This window comes from Rhipicephalus microplus, chromosome 4 (assembly GCF_043290135.1).
Source record: "Rhipicephalus microplus isolate Deutch F79 chromosome 4, USDA_Rmic, whole genome shotgun sequence".
Taxonomy (NCBI): Eukaryota; Metazoa; Arthropoda; class Arachnida; order Ixodida; family Ixodidae; genus Rhipicephalus; species Rhipicephalus microplus.
Genome location: NC_134703.1, coordinates 86,928,914 through 86,945,744, shown reverse-complemented (window position 1 = coordinate 86,945,744; position 16,831 = coordinate 86,928,914). Strand labels below are relative to the sequence as shown.

At 45.1% G+C, this 16,831-nt stretch overlaps 2 protein-coding genes across 4 annotated transcripts in view; one reads left to right on the top strand and one right to left on the bottom strand.

Annotated features, from left to right (window-relative positions):
• Positions 1–16,831, top strand: part of LOC119172772 (cytochrome P450 3A24) — a 35,929-nt gene that overhangs the window by 529 nt on the left and 18,569 nt on the right. Inside the window, exon 2 of one of the 2 annotated variants that reach the window (XM_075893252.1) lies at positions 16,314–16,410. The exons of the other annotated variant lie outside the window; for it this stretch is intronic. The gene's annotated coding sequence lies outside the window, so the exon portion shown is untranslated. The remainder of the gene's footprint in view (positions 1–16,313; positions 16,411–16,831) is intronic. 2 annotated transcript variants of the gene reach the window in all.
• Positions 1–16,831, bottom strand: part of LOC142814489 (uncharacterized) — an 84,578-nt gene that overhangs the window by 52,999 nt on the left and 14,748 nt on the right. The window lies entirely within an intron of this gene.

Below are 16,831 nucleotides of genomic sequence, written 5' to 3'. Positions count from 1 at the left end.
AACGAGAGGTGCAGAATGACTACTTCTGTGCTGGCAATGCGCAGCCTGTTTTGATATCGGCATTGAATTTCGACTACGTAGGTTTCAAATTACGTGAAACTTTCATGATTTCAAAAAGCAATAATTAATATGCCATATTTCATGACGCACTACTACTTTCCCATATAAACAAGTGCCCTCAAGCCAATAATTAAAGAGTTAATTCGTTTTTTTTTTGCTTCGACATAGAGTTCGTGAACAAAAACGACCGGAGGCTGATTGCCCTAGGATTTTATTAAAAATTCATTTATTTTTAAAAGAAGTGCCCAAGAACAACGAGGCTAGAAGAATCAGCGGATGTAGCATTTGACCTATGGCAGCGTAGCTCGCCGCTTTTTTTTAATAACTAGTCTCCTCCATGGGTCTTTATTATTTAACTAGCTTCATTATTTAACTCGTTTTTTATAGCTTAGTTTTGCTAATTATGTCAACTTTGACTAGAGATGCTTGGTTTTCGCTAGTAGTACTATGTATGGCTAGACTTGGTTAGATATGCCACATGACTGCCTGTTACTCTATGTTGGGATTTTAGTCACGGGACACGCTGTCACGTGGTACTTAACGCGCACGTCACTGGCATGATTTCAGTCAGGTGTCTGTTCCATGATTTTTCAGTGACGTAACTAGATGTTACCTGATTTTTCGTCCTGAGTTTCATGACGTTACGGTTCTAATGATGTGACTAGTTACGTGGTACGTGATTTACAGTCACTTGTGAGTTTTATTTAAGTGGCTACTTGTTACGGGTTTTTAAGGAACTCAACTCCTTGACTAGATGTTACCTGATCTTTTGAGTTCTAGCTCAGTGGCTTGTTTTTGCGTGTTACGTGAATTCAGCCATGCAACAACCTAGCACGTTATGCTAGGTCATTTTTAGTCACGTGACTATATAGATGTTACGCGATGTAACGCAATTTCAGTCCTGTGAGCGTACTCTATCGCCAAACCAACCAGCAGCACTGCTAAAGTTACGAGGAGTACACAGGCGGTCTCCTTGCGCAGCATATAATAAAGTTCCGGTCGTAAATGTTTCGTTATGAACGAGATACAGAGGTTGTAGCGGTGCTTCTTGCGTGACGCGTTGAAGCGATATGTGGCGCGTCAGGTCCTTCACGTATACACTTCACATTTTCTAAAACATTGCAGCGATTACCCACTGGTGACCGTAATAGCCACCCTAACCACGATGACGTACAGCAGCATGGCAGCCTCCATACAGCCCGAACCATCCGCTTCTAGCCGAATTTTCTGCTTCTTACTAGCTCTTTACCCGGAGAGCAAGAAATAAACGGTGGTGTAACCTGTGTTCGGTGAGCCTCACCTAACACTGAAACAGGACTACCGTGGCGGTGCCTAGCCGTATGTCAAGCGAGCAGACGGAACAACAATATTAGCTCTGGTGCTGCGCTAACGATGCTAAACACCCTGACTATTTAGTCTGTGTTCTGTGCCAATACTTTGCAGTTCCACTCAAGAACGGTGAGAACGCGCCCTGTACAAGTGAGTCTCTAGAAACTTCAACGAAGCGGTGAGGTGGCGCTCCCGGATGGACTTTTGTAGGCTTTTGCGGATTATTTTAGCTGCATGGAGCAAGTATCGACAAAATAAACGATCCGACGCCAAACACACGACTCGACGCGGATGACCACGTCTTGAAGGGCTTTCCCAGAGCAACGGAAAGTTTGAATACATTCGGTCTTGTAAAAAAAATTGGAGAATGCTTAAGCTTCGCCTTCAAGGATAGATTGCGTTAGCGCAGTCGGGCCTCCTGAACTTCTCTAGCCTACTTCGGTTCTCGGTGCTTGTCTCAGAAGTGCCGTAAGGAAACAAATGATTGCTCTCGTAACATTTGCTGTTTCAAAGTACCATTGAATGCCTATTGCAAGCACAGTGTTAAGCGCACTCTGAGCCGTATAATTGTTCCTTTTGCGAATCAGCGAAGGGCGCACTACGCATCAGTAAGGCGCAGCACGCAAACTTACGCAACTGTTGGCTTTGTTGATGGTTTCGCTGCTCATTATCATTAAATGCCCGAGCGCTTTGTAATGAGTGGGCCTTTAAGAGGCACACCCGATGCTGAATTCACTTCTTTTGACGCCGGGCGCAATCCTACGCTTCTGCCACGCAATATATGATGCGTTATAATGCATCATATAGTGCGTGGCAAAATACCCTTTCGTATGGAACATTGCCGCATTGAGGCATAACCAAATGCCGCAGCAACTGGAAAAAAGCTCCTCTGAGAGAAACACGAGAACATCTCGTTTCATTCTTCCGAATATCGGCCACAAAGAACGCCGGCGGCAACTCACAGCCGTGGCCTCGCATTTATTTTGCCAAAGGCTGAACAGCCTCGCGAAATCCGTGACGGCAACTATTAAAAGCGTCGAGAAGCACCCGCGCGAAAATCGGCCGTTAGACACGAATGTTCTTACACCCTGTCCACGGAAACGTGCATGAACAGCGTGCCAAGAGACGCGTGCCACCACGCATTCAAGGTTCGTATGACGGTTTCAACCGCAGTGCAGTTAGGGCACGTAAAGATTCCCACTACTGGCCAACGATGCAACTGATCTCGAGTGGGGAGCAAGCCCGTGCCCAACCGCCAAACAAAGTCACGGAGATGGTCTGGCAACGCAGCTACAGTTATTCGTTCCTATGGTTGGTTCATTAGAGATTGACAATGCTGGGGCCCCCAGGGTCACATAAGGGCGGCCATTGTGTCCAGCATTTTGGATTCAATGACCTCTATCTCTGAGCACGTAGCCTCCAGACGTCGGTGAAGTGCCGGAAGGGACCGATAAAAAGAAGTTAATTCAGTTGATTTGCGACCATGGTTTTTTTGGCTAGCTGGCACCATGAAACGTAGTAATGGTTTCAGGTGGTGAACGGGCGTACCATCACTGCTTCGTATTAGCAGCAAAGTGCGGACGCCGAAGGCAGAATACACGACAGAAACGCCGGGGATGCAAATCCGCCTCGATCTCGTGGTGGAGCCAAATTCGGACGAGATAACAATTCTCCAGAACAGAAAAACGAACTGACGAAGCTTTGCACTTTCTTGCAGACGCTGATCGGGGGTTTTACAGTATAAAAAAAAATTCGCAGATCCCACGTACAGTGGGAATCGATGATATGCGAAACATGAGTGGGGATTGTTGACATGCCACTTTAAAATTAGCCCAATGTTACGAGGCGGAGGTAAATTATGCCGTGCATGAAACGAATGCCATGATTATCATGTTTGGTCGTATTTACCTTCGTTGTCTATTCACGTCACGTTATATGAAATTCGGTATATGTACAGCTAGTGAAACGGCCGTGAGCGCACAATGAGCGTGCTATGTTGTCATGTTGTTACATGACATGCATGTTATGATTATCATGTCTACAACAGTCATATAACTTTGTCGTCCATTGGCGTCACGTAACATCAAATTTGGCATATGTGAAGCTAGCGAAACGGCCGCGAGCGCATCATGAGTGTGGCATGTAGTCATGTTTTTACCATGACACGCATCTCATGATTATCATGTTTGCACCAGTCACGTGCCTTCGTAATCCATTCATGTCTCGTGTTACCAAATTTGGTATATGCGAAGCTAGGAAATGGCCACGAGCGCATCATGAATGTGGCATGTAGTCATGTTGTTACATGACACGCATGTTATGATTTTCTTGTTAGAATCTGTCGCTTGTGCTCGTCATGCAGTCTTGTCTTACCATACCAGTTTTGCAACATGTCATGTGAACGAAACCACCGCAAAAGCAGTAAGGCCATGAAATGTAAATCATTACATTCATGACATACATGTCATGATTTTCATGTTATGACTAGCCACTTAAGCTCATCATACAGTCATGTTATGCCATACCAAGTTTGGTATTGATACCATTATCGAAATGGTCAGGAGAGCTGGAAGTCGTAGATTAGATAGATAGATAGATAGATAGATAGATAGATAGATAGATAGATAGATAGATAGATAGATAGATAGATAGATAGATAGATAGATAGATAGATAGATAGATAGATAGATAGATAGATAGATAGATACGCTCAAAGTCGCCGAAGTTCGCTGAGAAATGCTTCGCATTTAGAAGGTACCAAAATTTTTCTGGGTAAACCTATTCAAATAAGTACCAGTGTTCAAAGATGGGAAACTAGAAGTGTTTGGCAGCGTTTACATTTGAAGAGTTCGTACAATGCATCACCAGATGCTGTCATGCACACCAAGTGTACTGAAAGTGATGCTGAGTATTGCAATCTTAGGAGACCTCTCTAAAGGCGACGTGATGCTACGACCGTTGAGCTTGCTAAAAGTTTAACATTGCACCTGAGATCATGCCGAAATGAAGAAAAGTAAGGCATATTGCAGTGACTGTTAATTATTTACATATGGAGTAATATCATCTGCATATGCAGTCAGCTTTACTTGCGTCTTACCAGGTAGCGTCAAGTCTAGAATCTGTGGGTCACGTTCTAAGGCTATTAAGAAGGATTCTAATGCAAGAATAAATAGAACTGGGGAGAGGGACACTTTTCACGGACCCCTCATTAGATTTCAAAGGGTTGACTCTCACGGGAATCTACGTAAAGGGTACTTTCTGAATTCGTATATATGCCGCGAACGAGATGAATTAACATATCCGGGAATCCTAATACATGTAGAACATTTAGTAGGTAGCCATGTTTTATGAAATTATAAGCCTTCTCCTGATGTATAAAACCAAGATCCATTGGACACATCGGGCAGTGATTTATTGAGATATGTCGCGCGTTAGCCGTCCATGGGTGCATGTTTCTCAGCCCAGAATGGTACAAACCTGGTGGCGAGCGATTAATGATGGAAGAGATGGACTGATTCGGTGCACGATGTTGGCCAATGGCTTCTAATATGCATTAGGAAGGGGAGTGGTCGCATGGACATTGTTCTTTTTTTTTCTTAGGGACTAATGTAATACGGCCTTTGTGGAAAGAGCTTTGAAAGGTAAGATCTCGGGGACACTTACAAATGACGAGTGACATAAATTGACCAATGATAGGCCAGAACTGCACATAAAACTCCCTTCAGGCCCGAGAGCTGAACCTTTCTTTTCATTGCGTCTAACGCATCCTTCACTTCGTCATCCGATAGCGGTCATGGGAGAACGCCATATGCTATGCTGGAGTCGTGTGTTAAGTCTTTGAGCAGGAGATGCGAAGAAACGGGTCCCGCATAACTGAACAGATTGGGTCATTGACTGAAAGTGCTGAGTGAACGCCTGGAAGTCACAAGTAGGAGCAGCAGATGCATGGTGTGGTATGGTTTAGTGAGTGGTCAGGCGAGCCAAGTGGACGAGACAGAGCTCTGCGTGCGTGCCTGAGCACTTCAGGGTGCGCACACGGTGCACGTCTACAGCGCTGAACTGCAGCCGATATGACAGTAGTTATAGCGCGAGAACAGAATGACGACGCCGAGACAAGAAGGACACGCGGAAGAGCAGAGGCAGCGGCAGGATCTGAGCAACACGGATACAGCGCGTGAAAGGATAGCCGTGGTTCAATACAAACAACAGATATCACACAGGCTCAAGAAAATAGGAAAACGAGTGGGAGTTCGTGTACTGTTCTCTGCACCGTTCAAATTATTCAGCCTCACCAAATCTACAAACCCCCTGAAAATGCAGTCATCGACTTAATTCAGAGTTCAGCATAGAAACAGGTATGCGGAATGTTCCCGGGAAGTTCTCTACAGGACCCCCCTTTCCTGCGGTACTTGTTATGTCGCAATGACCGGAAGGTGTTAGCGCTCGTGTTCTTCGTGTCCTTCATGTCTCTGTGTCGTCGTTCTGTTCTCACGCTATAACTATCGTCATGTCATACCAACTAGCCTAAGCTGCCACACTTGTATGCAGCCAATAGCACACAATTATTTCATATCGTTCAACGAGCTCCTGTTGCCTTGGACGCATAACGGGGGATGAGTTGTATCCAAGGTGGGCGATGCGAATATTTTGGTTGGATTAAAAGTGAAGCGTCCTTCTTTGACACGCGAGCGCGAAGTCCCTGTAGTAAGATTCACTGCAATGACGACGCTGATGCTCTTTGAGGCGATCGCTATCAGCTATAACCACGTTGCCGAACGATGCGCGTAACTCTTGGGTCAATCCTTGCGTAGTTGAAGTCCTGGAAAACGTGTTCAAAAAAATTCTTTAATAACTTCAAGTACTTCCTACTCAACTATGGGAGCGCATTGTACCGATGGGTATAAAGTGAAGTTACATAGAGGGAAAATGTTAAAAAAGTGTGGAACTATTGCGAGTACTTCGTACTCAACTGTTCAATTCATTGATGTTTATCAAATTATGTAATCATTTAGATTACTCAGTAAATTATTATGGGAGAGCCTAAAACGACGTGTTTAGAAAAAGCAGTTAATAATCATACAGAGCACGAGGTATTCTACCATGGGAGAGTATAAAGCGGTCCTGTGATGATTAGGCCACGTTATAAAGCGGACACTCCCGTGGGGCTCTGTGACCCAGCCACTGCGCTGCGTTCAGCGCCACGAGTGGTTGGTCAGACACGATAATGTCTTCAGCATAAATAAAATAACAAAAGTTTTTCTTTCCGACGCTGGGACTTGGACCCGTAGCCTCATGCTCTGAAAGTGAGTGTGTTTACCAGTATACTACACACCCATGCTTTCGCAAAGGGAATACATGTACAGTACATCTAAAGCACATGAATGTGCCTCCTTGTGCAAAACAAATGCAAAAATACAACACTTTCTAGCAATACCTTAGTGTTTTATGTTGTAAAGCATTAAATGTCCTCAGACGGGCATGATGTAAGGCAGATATGAAAAATTGCTAAATGGTTAAAGTTTCTTTTTTGCAAAAAAAAAAAATGATTCCAAACTTGGGTATTCAATGTCCTCCTCAGCAGGCTATTACGAGTCTTAACAAAGGATATAAAGCGCGCATGGGTACGCCATCTAGCGGTTGGTCGGACCCTTTCTTACTGGGCCGCAAAAAGGCTCCAGTGGCCACTCTATATATAGTATATTTTTTCTCTATGTCATTACACCATGTTTAGAAAAAAAATGGCAGCATATCTACGGGGTGAATGATGGAGAGTGGGGCGAAGCGTCCGTCCGTCCATGCGTCCGTCTGTTCGTGCGTCCACACGTCCATCCGTGCGTCCGTCCATGTATCCGCCCCTGCGTCCGTCCATGCGTCCATCCGTTCGTGCAGCCATTCTTGCGTCCGTCCATGCATATACCTGAGTGGCCGTTCGTCCATCTAGTCAACACTCCAAGTACCACCATGTCGCATCTTTTCATCGTATATTCCGCATATAGAAACATCGCCATCCAGAGGACATTCCAAGGACTAAACAAGATGCGGCACAGGCACACCTTCTTACGGTTGCGCTTCGTGTCTACTTCCCACCTTTAACCACCTCGAGTTCATGATATATACTAGTTCACTGTATTCATGGCACTACGTTCCAACGCTCGCCAAACCTTTCTAAAACCAAAGAGGTTACTCCCAGCGATTATAATGTAGCAACCCTTTCTTGTCAGTGCTCAATGTACATGCCTATGGCTGCTAATGGGGAATGAGAAACAGGAAAATTCGGCTTTTAAATAACGTGCACGCTGCGAATGATTGATTGATATGTAGTGTTTAACGTCCCAAAACCACCATATGATTATGAGAGACGCCGTAGTGGAGGGCTCCGGAAATTTCGACCACCTGGGGTTCTTTAATGTGCACCCAAATCTGAGTACACACATGCTGCGAATGTTCTATTGTTCAACAACGCACAGGAGAAATCTCCCACCGGCACCACCATGCAGGTCAAAGTGTAAGACATGTTACCTACTACGACGAGAAACGAACGGGCGCCGTTTTAAAAAGCTTCGCCCCTAAAAGTGGTTTATAATTTAGAGTACTTGGCACTCTACTATAGGCGACGATATAGTCGTCCCGTGGGCATAATACTCGTAATTCCAGAGTGTCTATAAAAAAATTGCAGCATATTTACGGCGTGAATGATGGAGAGTGGGGCGAAGCATCTGTTCGTCCATTCGTTCTTGCTTCCGTTCGTCCACGCGTACGTCTGTGTGACCATTCGTGCGTCCATCCGCCCGTCCGTGCGTGCGTATGTTCGTACGTCCTCACGTCCATCCCTGCGTCCTTCCCTGCGTTCTCCCATGCATTCGCCCCTGCGTCTGTCCATCCGTCCATCCATCCGTGCAGCCATCCGTGCGTTCGTCCATGCATCTGTCTGTGTGTCTGTTCATCCATCTAGTCAACACTCCAAGTACCACCATCTCGCATCTTTTCATCATATATTCCGCATATAGAAGCATTGCCATCCATCGGACATTCCAGGGACTAAATTAGAGGTGGCACGCGCACACTTTCTTACGGCTTGCGCTTTTTGTCTACTTCCCACCTTTAACCACCTCGAGTTTATGGTACATACTAGTTTACTGTATTCATGGCACTGCGGCCCAACGCTCGTTTAAGCTTTTTAAAATTAAGGAGGTTGCGCCCAGCGAGTATAACCTAGGAACCCTTTCTTGTCAGATAGTGATCAATGTACATGCCAATGGCTGCTAATTGGGAATGAGAGACAGGAGAATTCGGCTTTTAGCTAACGCGCACGCTGCGAATTTTTCATTGTTCAGCAACGCACAGGAGAAATCTCCCACCGGCACCACCTTGCAGGTCGAAGCGTAAGACTGGTTACGCACAACGACGAGGGACGAATGGGTGCCGCTTTAAGGAGCGTCGCACCTGAAAGTGGTGAACGATTTAGAGTACTTGGTACTCTACTATGGGAGAGCGTGAGCAGTCCTGTGAGTGAGTTAAAAAAATGTTTAACGATTTTTAGAACTTGGTACTCAACTATGGGAGAGCAGTAAGCCATCCCTAAATAAGCATCTTGTTGGTATTTTCTTCGTATCCAAAGTTTTTTAGAAAAAAGGCTTAACGATTTAGAGTACTCGGTACTACAACGTTACCAGACAGAATAGAAAAAAGCGTTTACATGTGCACATATTCCACGCGCACGCTGCAAAGGGCCTTCACCAAAAGTAGCCTCTAAGGTGCAGCCAGTTTCGTCTTGCTTACGCTGCGTAATTGTGGCTCAGCATATCTTTTCCTTAGTAAGCCTCTTAGTGATTGCCTGGAGTTGTTTTCTACGGCGTTGAACTTTAATTTTCAATGTGAAGAAGGCGACTACATGTTCTCAGTTTTTTTTAATCATTGCTCCTCGGCAACAAGAATCGCTTGCGGAGCGTATCGGAGAGCTACCTTTTGTGACAGTGGAACAACGTCGCAGTTCGGCCCATGGCTCGGCAAAACTGTGGAGGTCACTCCGACTCACTTATGACACATATTTTGTGCTTTGGACTCACTCGGACTCAGACCCACCAACTTTTTCATGAGCCGGACTCAGCCGGACTGACGCTCACGAAAATTTTCTTCAGCCGGACTTAATTCAAACTCGCAAAAAAAAATCACAGCATATCCATGGAGTGAATGATGATGAGTGGGGCGAAGCTTCCGTCTGTCCGTGCTTCCATCAGTCCGTCAGTTCGTCCGTCTGTTCATCCGTGCTTGCGTCCATCCGTCCGTCCATGCTTCCGTTCATCTGTCCGTCCGTGCTTACGTCTGTCTGTCCATCCATGGATCCGTCCATCTATCCGTCAATGTGTCCGTCCGTCCATGCTTCCGTCCATTTCTCCGTGCTGTTTGTCCATCCATCCATCCGTCCATCTATCTGTCTGTGTGTCCATCCGTCCATCCGTCCATCCGTCCTTCTGTCTGTATGGGTGTCCATCTGTCCATCCACCTGTCCGCCTGTGTCTCTCCATCTGTGTGTCTGTTGGTTTGTCTGTCTGACCATTCATCCGTCCATCCGCAAGTCCGTCGATCTAGAACAATCCTAGTAACGCTATCTCGCATCTTTTCATCATATATTCATGATATACAATTATCGCCAACCAGCGGAGATTCCAAGGACTAAAACTAGAGCTGGCTCCTAAATACAGGACACGCACGACCCGCGCCTTAAGGAGCTTCGCCCCTAATATTACTTACTGTTCCGGAACTACTCAGACTCAGACTCAAAGCTCATTCTAAGTCTGAGTGAGTCGATTCATGAGTCCCTAAGTATACAATCAGCTTTTTCGATCACGATGTGAATGCTCTTTACCAACTTATATCACGTAATCGATCCTCTTTTTGGCCCCTTCTGATAGAGTACCAGCGAATAAGAGTTATGAGTGGATCCAAGCCAGCAAGGTCATTTTTCTTGAAAGAGATGACAACTCTGGAGATATTCATCAGGAACTTCCCCGGAAGGGTAGGTGTGGGTGGGGGGTGGGGGGTGGGGCAGGTACAAGGCACTACCTCACGTAGTTTTCACCTCAGATTTTTAAATATTGAAATTGTGCATAAACGATAGTGCTTTGGAACACTTGAGGGTAGACACGAGTGTAAGCACGAATACAGGTAAGGCTCATAGCAGTGCTGAAGGCGAGTAAACAAGACCATTGGTCGGCTAACGTAAGTGGAACTCACTCAGACTCACCAAAAAATATATCTTGTGGTTTGTACTTACTCAGACTCACCTAAGTTTTTCTGACGTTTTCCGGAATATGACTCAATGTCAACAGAACATTACTTACCCGTTAACTCAGTCAGACTCATACTCACGGCTCGATCTGAGTCTGAGTGAGTCCGAAGGAGTCGGCTCATGAGGGGGTTCGCCGACCTATGGTATCGCCGCAAGGCCAAAGCAATCAGTGCGATAATGAGAAATCGGAATGATACTCGAGGAGAAACAAGCAGCACACTTGCACCATGCTGCTGCAGCAGAAAGACGTACGTTCGCAAAAGAGGTACACGAAAAACAAGCCCTAACATATGTTTCATCAGGGTTTTAGTAGCAAGCTGCCAATTTCGACTATGCTGAATCCGATGCTCTTAGACACTTTTTGCTATTGTGGTAGCAATTATACAGACAGCCTCGACGGGTTTTCGCCGTCACCGTTGTCGTCGCCGTTACGTCCCGTATTCTGATGTCCAGTTAATACGACCCACCGGCGCATCGTACGTTCTACCCACGGGCACAAGCACGCGAGTGGGGGTGACGATTGCGGCTGAAACAGAGATCAAACAAGGAAGCCGATCTCTTATCTCTGGCTAGGCACAAGCGATAAGATTCCCCCACCTGTTAGACCGACCATTCTGTCGAACGCTCAAGCAGAGAGGAAACACCCCGCTCGTCTTTAACGAGCACGAAAAAAAAAAAAACGTGAGAGGGGGGCGGGGGCAGGTTTCTCAAAGAGCAACCGTAAATATTGATTTTAGGAGTGTGGTCGCCATCCTAGGAGCGTGCGCTATACCGCTATCTCGGTGGCTTTCAGCGGGTGCTTCTAGGTGCTATGTCATCAATAGAGAAAAGACTGTGAAAAGTGTCTCTGGAGCAGCGAAATTTTCTTACTCTGGCGTTTTGTAGAATTTCATGAGATCGGGTCCAAAAGTGAAAGCCAGCTTCACTTCGTGTAACATTACAATTTGTCATTGCATTCATTGCTTCACATTTGCGGTGAAACTGCGACTTTTGCTTTTGAACTGCGGCGTGGAGAGTGACCACTCTGCGTCTCTCGCACATGATGGTGTGTGAAGCCACGCGTGCCCTATGTGTGCCCAGCGTTCTTCTTTTCTTTTTCTTTGATTATAAGAGAGAAGCTCCTTAGACCGGCACACCACCATCGCCATCGCCACCATCTCTGGGCTAAGCTCCCTGCAACATAGATGTGACGCTGACGCAAAAAGCCACAAGCATCTTACCACGGGGGGAACTCGAGGGAATGCGTCGCACAGCAGAGGGGTATCACGTGAATTTTTCGTGATTGGGCATGGTTTTTAGACAACCTAATGGTTATTTCGTCTTTGTTATTTTTTATTTATTGAATAAAGGAGAAGCGTTGTCTTCAACGAGTGGTGGGACACTAGTGTTGGGCTAAGGCCGACTACTGGTTGAAGGTACTGTTGATTTCAGTCAGGCAAAGCGTCAAGTCAAGCGAAAGCTAAGCCGCCCTTGACTGAATTGCTCTCTGAAAAAAAAAATGGCAGCATATCCACGGAGTAAATGATGGAGAGTGGGGCGAAGAATTCGTCCGTCCATTCGTTCTTGCTTCCGTCCGTCCATGCGTCCGTCAGTGTGACCGTCCATGCGTCCATCAGCCCGTCCGTGCATGCGTCTGTTCGTGCGTCCGTCCCTGCGTTCGTCCATGCAGCCGCCCCTGCGTCCGTTCATGCGTCCATCCATGCATCTGTCTGTGTGTCCGTTCGTCCATCTATTCAACACTCCAAGTACCACCATCTCGCATCTTTTCATCATATATTCCCTATATAGAAGCACCGCCATCCAGCGGACATTCCAAGGACTAAACGAGAGGTGGCACACGCACACTTTCTTACGGCTTGCGCTTCGGGTCCACTTCCCACCTTTAACCACCTCGAGTTCATGGTATATACTAGTTCATTGTATTCATGGCCCTGCCGCTCAACGCTCGCTAAACCAGTCTAAAAATAAGGAGGTTACACCCAGCGAGTATAATGTAGCAACCCTTTCTTGTCCTATAGTGCTCAATGTACATGCAAATGGCTGCTAATGGGGATCACAGCGTGCGCGTTGACTAAAAGCCGAATGCTCCTGTCTCTCATTCCCCATTAGCAGCCATTGACATGTACATTGAGCACTATTTTTTATTGTTCAACAACGCACAGAAGAAGTCTCTCACCAGCACCCCCTTGGAGGTCAAAATGTCATACTTGTTACATACTACGGGGGTCGAACGGGTGCCGTTATAAGGAGCTTCGCCCCTGAAAAAAATCACAGCATATCGAGCTGGCTCATGGGTTGTCACGAGAATTAACCCGCCACGCAACCCAATGGCACCGCTCGGTGATCATCCCTGGCACCACTGACGTAGACACAAAGACCGATTCATAAGCTACACAAAATACATGCAACACTACAGAGAAGAAAGGCGTGCCTTTCCTGCACCTCACCCGAGTCTAAACAGGCAAGAAGCACCGGAATACCGACAGCTGCAGACGAAATCCTACCGAAACCCTCGCAACTCCACAAGAGCAATCCCCGCTTATACTCGGACAATAAATACAAACTATGTGTAACAGAAAGGACACCTTATAAACATATATTATGGGAATGCCCCAACTTATCAACATGTTCTCCCATTGCCCTCCGGGAGTGGCGGCGGCTAGTGCTGCTCAGCTCGGAGGTCGAAGACCAAAAATGGGTTATCCAACAGGCCAGAGAGGCTGTACGGAGACAAGGTCTCCTGGTACCTTCCTGAGTGGTCTAGCCCGGACCACGGACATGCTGGATACGGAAATAAAGTTTTATTATTCATTCATTCTTTCATGAATTCATTCATTCATTCATTCATTCATTCATTCATTCATTCATTCATTCCACAGAGTAATGACAATGAGTGGGGTGAAAAGTCCGTCAATCCGCCCGCGCTTCCGTTCATCCGTGCGTCCATCCTTGCATCCGTCCATCTGTACATGCGTCCATTCATTCGTCCGTCCGTCTGTGCATTCATCCGTCCGTCCATGCGCCCGTCTCTGCATTCGTCCGTGCATCCATTCATTCATCCGCGCGTCCATCCATTCGTCCGTCTGCTTGCCTGTCTGTCCATCCATGCGTCCATCCGTCCGTCCGTCCATCTAGAGAACATTCCAAGTACCACCATCTCGCATCTTTTCATCGCGATTGTAATCGCGCGATCGTCTCTCTCCTTTCCTTGTGGCACACACCCAATATTTTCTCTGGCACATAACCACTCTATCGGGTATGTGTCACCGGCTGTTACGCACAAGGACAACGGGGTACGCACAAGCCATGCCATAAGGAGCTTCGCCCCTAAAGAAATAGCATGCAATTAGTGTGTTGTTGCAAGTAGCACAAGCAGATGTCGTTTTAAACGTGTACATTGGCCTCAATGACATTTAGATGAATAGGTGAGTGCTTTTTAAGTTACAAATATGATTATTACTAATAATTATTTGTCATTAACAAAAATTATTAGCGGCTACTGCAGTGCTCTGGGGAAAAGATGTGCTAGATTTCCTCCGCATAACGCCATTCTTTTTTCCCCTTTTAAATTGCACTGCACGATAATCGGGACACTGTGTATAAAAAAAAAAAAAACATGGTGAAATCTCGGCTATCCAGGCACGCGGGGCGAACGTTCATCATAGCCTTGTATAGTGACGTATAACTAGAGTGTGGACAGGAGAACAGAGGTGGAGGGAATTGGAAAAAATGGAGAGTAGAACATACTATATAATAATGAGAAAAAAAGAACTAGAAATGCATTGCAATAGGATGTAAAGGTGGGATAGTTGGTAATTCATTATTGTTCAGTGAAATGAAAACTTCTGCGCTCCCAGTTTGCTGAACAATTATCAAGAACTAGAAATTAAGAACAGCTGGAAGAGAAAGAAAAACAGAAAAATGATTAAATAAAAAAAGAGAAAGAAAGTTGGAAACAAGGTAGAAAGAAAGTGTCAAATATAAATAGGTGGATACAAAAAAGACAGACAAAAGAGAAAAAAGAAAGGAAGCAGAAAGAAAACAAAAGAAGCAAGGTCTTCAGACTTGGCACGGAGCATTTCTTAATCTACACTGCATATGTCTTTAGCCGTGCCCCTACAGTTCAAGGTACGGTATTCTTTTTTTTTACATAAACTGGAAGTTATTGAAAAAAAAAAACAAGAGTGTCATTTGGTGCTAAGACAACTATGAAAAAAAAAACATACAGAATCACCTCTCCTTGCTGTATAGGAATATGCGAGATCATCACGAAGTGGCCTTTACGACAACATATAGAATATAACCCTGTAGCAGTATCAATAATTTTTTTATTATTCGCTCAAAATAAACTCGTCCTCCAACTTTTTGTTGTCAAATAATATTTGTTACCAGAAATACTGATGTCCAACAAGAGGAGAAAATCACCCACTTTTCTACATTTTAAATATTGCATCCCAGTTACCGAATTTTCGGCCCATTTCCCCAGTGGATGGGTGGTGAGTGAAGAGCTGTGGGTGTGAGCCAAAAGTGATACAAACCGATATAAGCCACAGTTATGCAACTCTTAGCATTAAAGAAATTCTAGCTTACCATAAGCATCGTTTAGCTGACACGGTAGAACACTCGCAATAATTTAGCACATCCCAGGAACATTTCACACCATGAACTTTTTTAGGCAATATTAGGTGACATTGCTCATCGCTTAACCAACATTCAGTGAGAATTTGCGTACGCTATAAACCCAGTGCTAGCTATTTTCGCTAGTATGCGGATAAGTATAAGATACGTTCACGTGCGCGAACGGGCATTCACTGTCAAGTCGACGCCGCTTCGAAGAATTGTAAAAACGGGGGCATTACGAATTTTCCTCGCAGCGGATTCCTTTTTGGCGCCATCACCTTGGTGTTCAAAATTTCAGTCTATTTGCTAAAGAAGGAAACTCAGTCTACGCAGTAAAAACCAAACTAAGAGGCCTTCATGAAGCGCATAGGTTCATTACATTTGATTGTGAGGGAGAAATAAAGAGAAAAGTAAGATGTAATGCAGGGAGGTTGACCCGGAGAAATATTTTGGTTTTCTTCCCTCTACTGGGGCTGGGGTAAGAGTGATGTAAAAGTAAAGAAGAAAAAAAAGAGATAAAAATGATAAAAAATACTAAGGACAGAGGAAAAAATTCCCCAATCTCTATGGAATGAACAATGACGAGTTGTTAAAACAATATATATATATATATATATATATATATATATATATATATATATATACGCATTCAATACTGGTAAGTCACAATTATGATTGATATTTGTCTTTTCTTAAACCTTTTTTGGTGTCTCACATCCACTCATTTCTTCCTGAAGGACACAAAAGTGGACGAAGAAGCCTCGATCATGCTTCGCCATTACAACACGCACACACACTCAAGTGCAGAATAGCCTTGCATATTTAATTGCATTTTCTCTGAAATGAGTGTCAATGGAATCAATGCACTTCGTCCTTGTCGTTGCACTTGGGTTGTAAAGAAAGGCTATATTAGTTTGGAACTGGCACAACTTCCATTGAAAGTGGTAGTATACTGTTTAACTCTTCATTTTATACGAATAAGCTTATATACGGTTATCTTCAAATAATCTGGCAGGTATGCGGCAAGAAACAGCAACTACTGGAAGAAACAAAACCTGATCCACGAGAAGTTTTCTCTGCTGTTTGGGCCAGCGATCAGCTTTCTGTTCAAGGTAGGTTGCTTTACGCCAACAAAACGATTCGCACATCTCTGTCTTAGTGAACATAAAATGGCGCGTTTTACTTATTTTCGGCCTAACTGTACTTTCGTTATGGAAGGTCGACGGCGAATGTGGGTTATTCGCCGTCGAATGTGGAAGGTCGACGGCGTTATGTGGGAATGTGGACGGCGAATGTGGGAAGGTCGACGGCGAATGTGGTCGTTATGGAAGGTCGACGGCGAAAGTGCCACCTTTAGGAGTTGAACGCTATATCGATCTTCTGTTTGTAGTACGTAATTCAAGCCCTTAGTGCATGAAACCTTTTCGAACTTGCTATGCATACACTGCGGGGCTTTAAGGAAACAGGTGCCGTAGCGTGTGTAAGTTTTGTAGTGGGTTACCATCTTTAAATTATGAAGTCATTATGATAATC